Consider the following 10,398-nt stretch of genomic DNA (forward strand, 5'->3'; position numbering starts at 1 on the left):
AATACGATGGGAAAGCATCGTGGGAAGCGTATAGAGCACAATTTGAGTTACCGGCAGAGATGAACGGATGGACAGAGGAGCAGAAAGCAGTATATCTGGCAACAAGCTTGAAGAGACAACCACTGGAAATACTTGGACAGTTGTCAGCAGATGATAGGTACAACTATAGAGCACTCTCGAGACTTCAGGACGGGATGTGAATTTCGAGAAGTGCATGACGTGTTACTAGTGTCACGTGACTTCCACTGTCGTAACAATCATTAACATATAAAAAACATGTTTAAAAAATTAATCAGCATTTACCGTCATATGACAGGTAGTCATTTAATGGTAATAATAAACGTCGTTATTATGATCATAAACTCAAACTAAAATAACAAATCAACTAACATTTGTTAGTTACTATTTTAATTATTTATTACTCGTGGTTTTGTAATTCTTCAAAAGTAAAATATATATATTTAATCTAAAATTATTGACAATGTAAACAAAATAAGGGAGCCATTATGGCTTTCTTTGGCGTTATCTAAGCCTTCTTGAGGTTTCTAGCGCGTGAGGTGTAGTTACCCAAGTTATAATCACCTTTAGGTCTTAGTTAGTACCCAGAAAATTGGCGTAGAGTAATATTAGTCAAATCAATCAGTTTAGGCTACACATTTTACTGTCTCATTTCCTGGGACAGATGCATAATAGGTAAGACACTTTTATTACATTTACAGTTATTTTAGTTAATATTTTCGTTATTTCATCAACTTAGTAATAATTAATGAGGAAATTAAGACTTTATCAAAAAGAAAGTAGAATGACTAATTATATGTACGTAACTTTTTCTTTGGTTCGGGTATTTTGGGGAAAATTGGCTGACCACTAGGAGTATTTACAGAGTAACGTCTGGCAACCCTGACACATGAAAGATTGTTTTCAAATGTTAGTTGAAGATGTATGGTAAGCGAGAGCTGCATGTTAGATGATGTAGTATTTAATTAATAATATATATAGGGATTCAAGTGTCTCGGACCTTTTGTTTTGTAGGGAAAACGTAGCCTACTGAAGTGTGTAAGTTTATATTTGTTAGGAATGTGTTTTGTTGAATTTATTTTAGGATCTCAGGAAATAAGTGAAGAAAATTGTCTTTGCAATCAATGGGCCATGGCACAATGGGGCACGTGTAGGATGATAAATTTAACTTTAATAGTAACAGCCCCACTACTACTACTACTACTAGTAGTAGTAGAGTAATTGTAACACAGTATAATTCATTTTTTAATTTATTTTAGTGGCCGTTTTGTAGGCTTGGTTTTATAGTTGTTTTTATTTTTATGACTTAATCTTTATAACCAACAATGGTATTATTAATATTTATTATGTCATTATAATTTATATTTGTAACCAGATCTCAGGCTAGGCTTGTTTTGTAATTAAATTAGAAAAGTTTGCTGGTGAGAACTCGTGAATATTAATAGCTCTCTTGAAATACTACAGAATGAATTATATCAAATGCAGGTAATGTATCTATGAGTGTAATATAATTTGAATCAGGTATCCCTACTTAATAGGGTGATAAAGAAAAAGATTGTGATGTAGTGGCATATAAAGTCACTCAAGCCACTAAGGCAATGATTTGTTGTTAATGTTAGTATTAAAGTTTATAGATTCTGACAGTGTAACAATTTTTAGTGTTATTTTTCCAGGGTAGGGTGGTGGAAAACCAAACCATAGAACATACTATAACCTTTGTTTTTGTTGAATCAATGAAACCATGCATTTAATTAAAACATAATACTGTGAATCCAACATCAACAGGTGTCTTAAGTAAAAAATGTGCTTGAACCACAATCATTTCTACAATGTTTACAGCTGGCTTAACATAAAACCATGAAACAAACCAACTGAAAACTAAAACATACTATTCAATACTACATGTTTTTTCAACTTACGTACTAGTAAAAAACGTTTTTTTCTTCTAACATTAGTGGCTTATACCATTTCTCAGAATAAACTACTAGTACATATCTTGTAGTGGTTCTGCAAGACTGACAAAAAAAATTAATTAATCTAAAAATAATCATTTTCCTCTTATAATTTATATAGCTTTGCTTGATGTATTGACAAATATGCAATACACATAAAATATAAATGGTGCAAATCAACACTTTACTAACATATCCAGTAAGTGCACAACACTCCTATTTCTTGTGCCCTTTGTATAGCTAACAGACTGTTATGATATATTTGTAGAAATCTATTGCAAGGGAAAAGAAGTAATTATATTTTAATAGAAGTCAGTACCTATGACTTTGATTGGGGTACTGTGTACAGTTTTGGTCTTAAGAAAGGATATTGACTTAATGGAAAGGGATCAAAGGAGGGCTACTAGGATCATTTAAAGGATACAAGTTTTAATAGGTAATGATTTCATTGTATAGGTCATTGGTTAGGCCACATTTGGAGTATTGTGTTCAATCTTGGGTGCCTTACCTTAGGAAGGACATTGAATTGTTGGAAAGGGTTCAGAGGAGGACTAAAAGGATGATGTCTAAAATGATAAGGTTGTCATATAAGGGCAAGTTAAGATCCCAGAAAATTTTTCTTAAAAAAAAATGAGTTAGAAGGGATTTGATTAAGATATTTAAGATTGTTAATGGCATCTATTGTGTTGATGCATCATGTTTTTTATACTTAGTTGTGAGAATGGTAGGACTAGGAGACATGTATAAATTTTGGCAGGGTAGGAATCATCTTCAGCTAAGATAGTTTTATTTTTCAAACAGGGTTGTTGACCTTTGGAATAGGCTACTTTTAGATGTGGTGGATGCAGTTAATTTAAAGAAAGGCTTGTTCAATACTTGAATGATAAGGGCTGGCTTTTAGTGCTTTATTTTTATCTTAAAGTTTAGTTTAATGGAGTGGACAGCCTATATGTTCCTTGTTTTCAGATTATATGTATATAGAAGTTTACAAGATTATTCAGTTGAGTGATATGATAAAGACCTCTGAGATACTTGTGCTTTATTATGAAAACAATACTAGGACAAGAGGACATAAGTCTAAGATTTGGAAAAGACTGGCTAGTCTTCAGTTACAACATTTTATTTTTTTTACATGGTGGTTGGCTTACAGAGAGAGGTGCCATTGGCAATAGTGAAGGCCAGGACTTTACAAAAGTTTGATAGGGAAACCAATAATTTTCTAGAAATTAAGGGGTGGGTTTAAGTTTACATATTTTTTTAGGGTGTTCTAAGTTTGCATAGTAGTGAGGGAGCTTTGGGAAATTCGGACAAGAAAGAGATTGGAACTAGGAGATTTAGAGCATAACTTAAGGAATATTTTTAAAAATATGTTTATTAAGACTGAAAAATTAACATGGTAGGTTAAGAAATATACTAAGTTGATATTCTTCTAATGTGTTGTATATTGGTAATGCAATGGTTGAGCAAGATTCTTGTTAAAATGGAAGACTATAAAATAATTGTAATTACTAGTATTTGATTAGATTTGGAGAACTTGATAATAAGAATTATTTTGAAATTCTAGGTTATAATAGTGATAAGACTTTAAAAAAAGTGGCTTCTTATATAAGGAATGAGCTGCAGTATGTTGGGATTAAAGACTTAAGAAATTTCAATCAATAAGTTGAATCTGTATAGGCTACAAACAGGGGTTTCAAGGATAGAAAATTATCTATTAGTTGTTATAGGCCAGAGAGGTTAGGTCAGTGAGAAAATACATTATGAGATCGGGGTTGTTAGTGATAACAATAATGATGCAATAAGTGTGAGAGAATTTACTTTTAGGGACCTTAACTGTAATTGTACAGAGTTGAATAATAAGTGAGGTTTGAAGTGATTGAAGGTGGTTCTTTAAATTAAAAGGGAAGAAAGCCAACCAGGAAGGGATGACATTTTGCCAACCACTGAGGAAGATATGGTTTCAAGAACTGAAGTGGGGAACATTTAGTAAAGAGCATTGCATACTTAGGTTTGTTGTTTTGCTGCATAGGAGATATATGTTTTTAGAAAGCCAATTTTGAGGCTGTGAAGCAAGATAATGATTTAAAAGGTGGAGTGGGACAGATTTTACTTAATGATAGGTATGATCCTAAAAAGAAGAAAAGGATAACTTGAAAGATCAAACCTAATTGGCCAAGAAAGATATAAATGAGAAAATTGGAGAAAAATGGCATGAATTTAAGAAGTTTAAATTAATATTGTTGCGTCATTGAGTCACATGACTACTGTGACGCAACATTTCTAGAACTATCATGTACTTTGGTGAATGTTCTAGTTCTTACTAGATATAGGGTAGGCTGGTATATAAAAGAGGGGAATGTAATGTCTGGGTAGATAGTGAGTAATTGAACTGCAGTTAGAGAGCACGAGAGACGTTACAGCGTTTGTTTAGCGCGATTGTTGAAGTTGAGTGTATTGGTAAAGTTATATTCGGAAATAATAAACCAGTTTTGTTAAGAAAGAACTTGTGTCGCTTAAGTTTGGTTGGAACGAAGTTATGGAAAGTTAATTAACAAACGGAGACGTAACAATATTATAGGATGGAAGATATACAGAACTATATGAAAGCTGCAGAAATAATAAGAAAAAATTAAGAAATCAAAAAGGGTTTATGGGTGATAATGTTAAAACAGTTAGAATGTTTCCGAAGTATGTTAAACTATTCACTGCATTGTTAAGTAGGATGTGTGGAATGATATTTTTTGTATAAGTGCATTGTGTCATAGAACCTATGGCATATACTAACATTTGCTCTCTGTATTCCCAACAAAGATGTTTTTGTATTGGGTACACTTATAATGCATTTAAGGGGAATCTATAAGTTTTTTCATGATTATATGTTGTATAGATTACATGATTTTCTCAAGTGACCTACCACTTATCTTCAGCAGGATGAAGTGCTTTCACAGAAGATTTGGGATAAACCCTGGAGGTTTTTCTATATTTATTGTTTCTTTCTGAAGCTGTATATTGCTTTCTAGCCATAGTAAACTTAAAAAACAAAAGAGGATCAACTATCCTTTTGCTTGTACAAGAGGTTTCCTTCATTATCATCTCAGAAAAATGAAATCAAGGTTTATCCCAATTTTGTTTTAAATAGTGGATGTCCATAATGTGCATTCTGTGTTTATGTATATCAAGATGAATGAATTATTTTGAGATCAATAGAGTTAAAAATGTAGCTCAAGTGATTTTAGTGTTACTAACAGACGAATGAATATGACATCACAAATTAGAGAATTTTGTTATGCTATAAAAAAAAACTCTTTTAGTGGTTTTGAAATTATCTGGCAAAAACCTTAATATTATAACAAAATCATCAGAAAATAGTAAACCAAAGGAGTCAACACCACTTCCATAGTAAAGGAGTTAAAGATAAGCAAATATTAACATGGGAATTGAGTCCTTATTAAAAGGATGTTGAGGGGAAGATTTATTTTTCTGTTGAACATTGAGATACTTGACTTTTAAAATGTTTTTTTTTGATTTCACAAAAGAATAAAGTAGAAATATTTATGATTAAAAATTTTATGGGAAGTATTAGAATTGATCTGAATCTTGCATGTTTATCCTATGATGATAAGTAGAAAAAAATGAGAGATTAAAAATCAAAAATAGACAAAGCATCAAAACCAGAAAATGTTTCTCCCAGGGTTTAAAAGAAGTTCAAAGAACAGATATACAAACATCTCTTTCTCTCATTTTTGGTAGATACCTGAAGACTGTAGAGTTGCTAATATTATTATTAAAGAGGATTGTAACAAGCCCATACAAACCTGATACAAATAGTATTTATTTAAAACATCAGAAACATGCAGCCTTAAATTGCCAACTTGAGGAAATTTATGGAGAATCAAAGAGACAGAATCAGAATTTAAATTTTAAAAAAGAAAATGTATTTAATTCCTCAAAATAATTCGTGAAATGTTCACCTTTTTCCAATCAAGAGAAAGGAACAATAATTACAAGATATTATTGTATAGTAGTTTTTAAAAGAATCAATAGTTACATAAGATAGTAGTTCAAAATTTAACTTAACACTTTGTGTTAGGACTGTTGCTTAAATTAACACCACTGTTCTACTTGATTTCTTTATTCATCCAATTACTTTAAAATTCTAGTTCCTTTATCTTATTAGTCATACTTAAAAGTTTATGTATGTGAGATTTACTTCCAGAACTGGATCTTGATTCATAATAGTAAATATTGGGCTATTGTGGGCTAAATGATGGCTAATTCCCTGATGCTAACCATATATAGTAATTAGCTACTAACTGATGAATTTCCCACATAATTTGTTATAGATTCCATACAACACTGTGTTCAGTGGGACAGGTAATATCTTTGATCATTGATTGTTTGATCCTGTGTTTAGTTATTCATCCATTTATCCTAATTTTTATTAAAATTTAATATAGATGAGACCTTAATAGCATGACTAGAGAGAAGGATCTTGGCATGGTGGTGGATAAGTCACTCAAACATTTGAAGAGTGTTCTGTTGCTGATACTGGTAGTAAAGTTGACAGAATATTTTAGGGAGTACTTATAGACATTGATTACAAATCAATTGTAAGTGTCTCCCTATAAAATCACTAGTTTGGCCTCATGAAATACTGTGTACAGATGTGTTTTCCTTATCTAAGAAAGAAAGAAAATTAACTTATTAGACAGGGTTCAGAAGAGGGCTGCTGGGATGAAAGGGTTATTCTTAATGGATAGACTTATAGAATTTTATTTACTTTTGAGAAAAGAAGAGTAAGATTTAATCTTATTGAAATTTGCAAGATGATAAAATGGATTGATAGGATATAAGGTATCTTATTTGCTGTATTCTGAAGATAACAGCTTGAGGGGACACAAATTCAAAATGTGGGAAAGACAAGCTAGGTTACAGTTGAGAAAGTTTTATTTTTCTAACTGGGTGATTGGATCTGGAAAGAGTTGCCATTGGCATCATTGAAAGCTGGCAACTTACAAGATTTAAGAGAGGAATTTATGATTTCTTGAAAAAATAAATGGTAGGTGTCATTTTCACTTTTCTTTAAGGATGGATGTACAGGGGCAGTTTTGAAGGATTGGATGGTGCATTGCTATCCATGTTTTATATTGATATAATTATTATAGTTATGGTTAGTGCAACAGTTAGTAAAGCATGTATGTTTTGTAATGCTAAATAAATTAATATGGTAATGCTATTGAAAGAATATTCCTTTATTGGGATTTTAACTTTTTTAGTGGTGCTATAAAATAAACATAAGACCAGTTACACGTTCATTGAGAATCAGTTGCAGTACAAACTAATGAAAGCAATTTCCAAAATTGTGTGTGCATGTACAGTAAATAAGTGTGACATCATGTGCAGTGTGACTAGGCTGTAACTGTTTTCTTCCTTTGTATCATAGATTGTTTAATCTGTAATACATGCAGTTCATTGTTGTGTTTATAAAACTTGTACAGTTAATGGGTGATATTGTATTTTATGAACACTCATTAAATTGCTTTTATTTTCTTGTATATTTCAGGGTAGAAGAAAAAAATGTGTTGAAGCATGATTAAAGATTTCTATGCTCATCTTAGATGTCACGTATATCATCATTCACATCGAAAAAACTTCATTTTATTTTTGTGATTTCTGTTGTCATTAGCATTTGTTGGATAATATTTCAGCTTGGTAAGTATAATTTAATTGTTGTTGTATATACATTTACATTAGAAATTGTGAATTACTAATGTTTGAAGAAGCATTTTCACTGCAGTGTTCATCTATGTGATATTTAAGTCAAGCTTTTAAATATTAAGATATCTGATTTAAAAATAATTCAAAAATGATTTTTTAAGTTAAAATATTCCTTGTATACGAAGTTAGATTATGACCAATAAAATTATAAGCAAGAAGTCATATTTGTTGAGTACTGACTGAGACTAATTGTCACACTTTTTTTAAAGTGTAATGTCACTATTTGAAATATTAACTTATTAATTTTATGCAAGAATATGTAATACAAGAGAGTACATAAAAGACAGACCTGTAAAACTAGTGTGCAAAATACATTGTGAGAAATTTGTGCAAGATGTGTTGATTAGATTGAAATATTTATGAATGGGTGAAATTATCAGTAGTAACTGAAACAAATTCTTAAATTTGTAAAATGTCATGAAGTAAAGAGAGGCATGTATAATGCTTTTTGGATGTTGATAAGTAACTATGAATATATCTTCAAGGTAGTAGGCCTGTATTTCCTTTGATACCAATAAACATGACCTGCATTCTTGGACATCCTCAAAAAATTTGAGAATCAAGTAATTTTACAAATGAACTTAGTCTTTTGGTTAATAGTTGTATATTTCTCAATCAAAAGTAAATTTAACTTTGCCAGATAGTTTGTGTACTAATAACTTACATAATTAAAATATAAAATTTCAGTCATTTAAATTTCTGAAATTACTGCAAATATCAAGTTAAATTATGTGAGATACATTGTGTTAGAAATCTGATTTTTAATTATACAATTAACAAAATTTAAAAAAAATGTTTGCATGTTGTTAAGTAAAACAGTTAATTCTTTAGAAAGTTATATTTACTTTGTATGCTTGTCAATAAAACAGTGAAATATTTATATAAAAAAGAAATCATGAACCACAATAGTGGTTCATTATAGGGATTGCGAGGAATTGCAAAAAACCCTAATAGAACGTTCGAGCAAAATGCTCCTTAAACAGTAAAGATTCAGTTCAAACAACCCTTTAAAACCTTTACTATTGACTGCTAAGGCTGTACACATATAAAAATGCATAAAAAAGCACGCATGTTAGACTTGCAAGGGAAGGAAAATCTGCTTCAAACGGTCCCTTTGTAGTTCTTCTTATTATTCTCTTGCCAGCCTACAATAAAAATGACTTGGTATATTGTACCCAAATTTTTTATAGAATACTAAATAAGGTAATGCCATAGGGGTATTGAAAAGTCAATTTGTTTCTTCTACAGTGCCTTTGCAAAAGTATTCACCCTTCTGCAAAGTTTCCACATTTTGTTTCTGTCTGAGCTTGCAATCATGAAACTTTCAAATGGGATTTTATATTTAGGATCTACATAATCTTCTCCAAGCTGAGAAAGCTAAAGAAATGTAGATGTTATGTAAGTAAGTTAGATTTTCAAAGAAAATTAGAATATTCTCAATTGCATAAGTATTTAACCCCTTTGCTGCAGCAACTCTAAATCAGTTCATGTGCAAAATACTAGTTTGAAAGGTCACAAAATTAGTGTAATAGTCTTTGTCTGTGTGTAATCAAAGTGGTTTAACTTCACTTCAGAGTAAATGCATCAAGCCACAACTCGCATAATAATACAACAACCATGAAGACTAAGGAGCTTTCCAAACAAGTCAGAGATAAAGTGGTAGAGGAGCACAGATCAGGAGAAGATTAAAAAAAAACTTAAAGTCGCTGATTATACCTTTGAGTACAGTGAAGTACATCATTAAGAAGTGGAATGTGCTTCATACCACCAGTCACTACCTAGATAAAGTTATCCTTCAAAATAAACAGCCAGGCAAGCAGGAAACTGGTTAAGGATGCTACAGTGATTTTGCAAGGTTCAATGTCTGAGATGGGAGTCAGTGTTCATACAGTATTCTAGTCCTTACACAAAGCTGGCCTGTATGGGCAAGTGGCAAGAAAGAGGCCATTACTGAAAAAGAATCATCACAAATCTCGTATGGAGTTTGCAACAAAGCATGTAAATGACACTGCAGACATGTGGCAGAAGATTTTGTGGTCATATGAGACAAAATTGGGCTTTTTGGTCTAAATTCAAAGTGTTACATCTGGTGCAAGCTCAACACATCACCTAGTGAACACCATCCCAAATGTCAAGCATGGTGGTGGCAGCATCATGTTATGAGGATGATTTTCATCAGCAGGGACTGGGAAGCTTGTCAGGATGGAGGGGAAGTTGGATGGTGCAAAGTACAGGTGAATCCTAGAGGAAAACATGCTTGAATCAGCCAAGAATCTAAACTGGGTTAAAAATTCACATTTCAGTAGGACAATGACCCAAAGGCCAAACTCACACTGGAGTGTTTTCAAAAGAAGAAAGTAAATGTCCTGTAATGGCCCTGTCAAAGTCTCAACTTGAATCCAATGGAAAGTTTATGGTGAGACTTGAAGATTGCAGTCCATCAGCAATCCCTAATGAGCTTGTCAGAATTGGAGCATTTTTGCCAGGAAGAATGAGCAAATATTACACCATCCCATTCTGCAAAGCTGGTAAAGACCTATCCAAAAAGACTCATAGTAGTAATTACTGCCAAAGGTGCTTTCACCAAGTACTGACTTAGGGGGATTGAATACTTATCAGCAAATTTCAATTTATATATTTTCTTTGCAGG

At 31.8% G+C, this 10,398-nt stretch overlaps 1 long non-coding RNA gene across 2 annotated transcripts in view; it reads left to right on the plus strand.

Annotated features, from left to right (window-relative positions):
• The first annotated feature begins 501 nt into the window (after window positions 1-501).
• The window catches only part of LOC106457630, a 17,792-nt gene continuing 7,895 nt past the window's right edge, over window positions 502-10,398 (plus strand). The window contains exons 1-3 of one of the 2 annotated variants that reach the window (XR_002610222.1): window positions 502-693; window positions 3,873-3,978; window positions 7,534-7,682. This is a non-coding gene — a long non-coding RNA (uncharacterized LOC106457630). The remainder of the gene's footprint in view (window positions 694-3,872; window positions 3,979-7,533; window positions 7,683-10,398) is intronic. The other variant, XR_001290718.2, reaches the window with a different exon arrangement.

Source organism: Limulus polyphemus, unplaced genomic scaffold (assembly GCF_000517525.1).
Source record: "Limulus polyphemus unplaced genomic scaffold, Limulus_polyphemus-2.1.2 Scaffold353, whole genome shotgun sequence".
Classification (NCBI taxonomy): Eukaryota; Metazoa; Arthropoda; class Merostomata; order Xiphosura; family Limulidae; genus Limulus; species Limulus polyphemus.